At 40.0% G+C, this 3,119-nt stretch overlaps 1 pseudogene; it reads right to left on the reverse strand.

Annotated features, from left to right (window-relative positions):
* On the reverse strand, positions 1-549 carry LOC138142273 (small nuclear ribonucleoprotein Sm D2 pseudogene; annotated as a pseudogene).
* Positions 550-3,119: the final 2,570 nt, after the last annotated feature.

The raw sequence follows: 3,119 nt of genomic DNA on the forward strand, positions 1-3,119 counted from the left end.
TTTTTTTTTTTTAGAAAAAAAAAAGGAAGGTTTATTCACAAAAGATAAAGCTAGTGAATCCCTCAGCCTTATTGGGCTGAGCTGAGTGTTGGGATGGGAAGGGAGGTTCTGGCTCCACTACTTGCCAGCAATGAGTGGGTTCCTGAGAACCAGGATTACTGAATCCCCCCTCAGGAACATCTTGGAAATGTTACGATCTTTGTTCACTGGTTTCGACTTTTTCTTGCCTTTGCCACTTTTGGGTACCTCTGTCCACATCTCTTTTATGTTCTCCAAGACCATGTTGCAGTGCCTGTCAAAGGCCTTCACTCAGCCCAAAAGTTTCTTGTTGTTGCGGCAATTGATGAGAACCTGGGTGTTGTTCTTCACCGACTTGGTGAGTACCGACAGGGGCCCGGTGTTGAACTCCTCCTCTTCCCTCTTCTGCAGCTCCTGAGGGGTCATCCCGCTCTTGGGCTTGTTTAAGAGACTCATGGTAGCGGTGGCCCCTCGGTCCTTTGCAGTCCTGCCTTCCTCGCCACGACTGCCTCAATGGTCTGCTTCCTCCCAAGTGCCTTTTTTTAAGAAACAAATATCTCATCTGATCATAACAACATCCCTAGGAGGTAAATGCTATTATCCCCATTTTACAATTGAGAAAACTGAGGCAAACAGGTTAAGTGGCTGATTTGAACTTAGGTCTTTCTAACTCTAAGCCCAGTGCTCTATCCACTGGACTACCAGCTACTTCTATTATTGTTTCTCAGATCTGGTTCAGTCATTTGCTAGTATAATGGCAAGCACAGAAGTAGCTCACACTTTGTTTCACCTATTGAATTAACACCTTGTTTCAGTTCAAGTTTCTTTTGAGCCTTGTATCAAATCTATTAAGAAACAGAATGTGTGAACCCCAAAACTTGTGAACCCTAGAACTCATGAACTCCTACAACAGGAAGGGGAGAAGCTAATGACCATATATAAGGAGAATTTCCAGGCTAGAGACAGCAGAACTGAAAAGACGACTCTTGGTTGGTTTTTTTTTTTTTTGGTCTTTATTAATTTGTTTACTTTTAGTTTACAAGATTCAGTTCCACAATTCCTTGAGTTTCAGATTTTCTCTCCCTCTACCCCTCCCTCCCCCCATGGCAGCATTCAATCAAGTATAATATCTGCAAATATTTTCACATTGGACATTTGTCAGGTTATAAAGAGGGATTGTATCAGATGGAATGATCAATGGAAAAGGGGAAATAGAACCAAGCAGGAAAAAGAAAAAGAGCAGGTAGTTTGCTTCAATCTGGATTCAAACTCATTTCTTTCTCTGGATGTAGACATCTCTCTCCATCATGAGACTTTTGGGGTTGACTTATAACCCTGAATTGTTGAGAAGAGTCCAGTCTATCAAAGTCGGTTGTCACACATACGTCGTGTCTGTAATTGTGTACAAATTTCTCCTGGCTCTACTCTTCTTGCTCAGCATCAGTTCATATAAGACTCTCCAGGTAGATATGAAGTCCATCTGCTCCTCGTTTCTTATAGGAAAATAGTAGTCCATTACATGCATCTACCACAACTTGTTCAGACATTCCCCAGTTGATGGGCACCCCCTTGATTTCCAATTCTTTGCCACCACAAAAAGAGCTGCTATAAATATTTTTGTACATTTGGGTCTTCCTCCCACTTCTATGGTCTCTTTGGGATACAACCCTAGAAGTGGTATTGCTGGGTCAAAGGATATGAAATTATTTGTAGCCCTTTGGGCATAATTCCAGATTTCTCTCCAGAATGGTTGGATCAGTTCACAGCTCCACCAGCAATGCATTAGTGTTCCAATTTGCCAGCATTTGTCATTTTCCTGTTTTATCATCTTAGCCAATCTGACTGGTGAGATGTGGTACCTCAGAGTTGTTTTGATTTGCATTTCTCTAATCAATAGTGATTTAGAGCATTTTTTCATGTGCTTATAGATATCTTTAATTTCTTCCTCTGAGAACTGTCTGTTGATATCCTTTGACCATTTATCAACTGGGGAATGACTTGTATTCTTATAGATTTGATTCAATTCTCTGTATATTTTAGAAATGAGTCCTTTATCAGAGACATAGATTGTAAAAATTCTTTCCCAGTTTTCCACTTCACTCCTAATCCTGGTTACATTGGCTTTTTTGTACAGAAGCTTTTCAATATAATGTAATCAAAATTATCCATTTTGCATTTTGTGATGCTCTCTAATTCTTGTTTGGTCATAAAGTCTTCCCCTCTCCACAAATTTGACAGGTAAACAATTCCTTGCTTTCCCAGGTTGCTTACAGTATCAGCCTTTATACCTAGATCATGCACCCATTTAGACTTGATTTGGGTATATGGTCTTAGATAGTGGTCTATGCCCAGTTTCTGCCATACTATATTCTAGTTTCCCCAACAATTTTAAAAAAAATAAATTTAATTATTTTTAAATTACATCACCTTAATTTTTATTTACAGAAGCTGCTATGTGACACACTGGATAGAGCACTAGGTCTTGACTCAGGAAGATCTGAGTTCAAATCCAGCCTCAGACAGTTACTAGCTGTGAGACCATGGGCAAGTTACTCAACCTTTGTTTGTCTTAGTTTCCTCAACTATAAAATGAGGATAGCAATAACATCCACTTCTTTTTTTTAATAATAGCATATATATTTGAATATTTGATTTTAAAACTTTGAATTCCAGATTCATTCCCTTCTTCCCTTGTCACCCAACCTTACTGGGAAAATAAGCAATTAAGTATAGGTTGTACATTTGTGGCTAATGCAAAACAATAACATTGTAGATATATTGTAAAAGACTAACTATATTTCCCTCCCTCCTATCCCACCTCCCACTTGTTCTATTCTCTACTTTGATCCCATCCCTTTTCAAACGTGGATGCTTCTAACTCCCCTCCCCCCAAGCCTGCCCTCCCTTCATTCATCCCCCCTCTCATCCCCTCCCCCCCCTACTATCCTGGAGGGTGAGAAACCCTATTTAGTGTGTATTTCATTCCCTCCTCAAGCCAAATTCAATGGGAATAAGGTTGACCCATTCCCTTTTGCCTTCCTATTCTTCCCCTCCATTGTAACCATTTTCCCTTGCCTCTTCTTTATGAGATAGTTCACCCC

The sequence above is a fragment of the Petaurus breviceps genome, unplaced genomic scaffold (assembly GCF_028583685.1).
Source record: "Petaurus breviceps papuanus isolate PSGF00001 unplaced genomic scaffold, PetGlider_PUasm1.0 90556, whole genome shotgun sequence".
Lineage (NCBI taxonomy): Eukaryota > Metazoa > Chordata > Mammalia > Diprotodontia > Petauridae > Petaurus > Petaurus breviceps.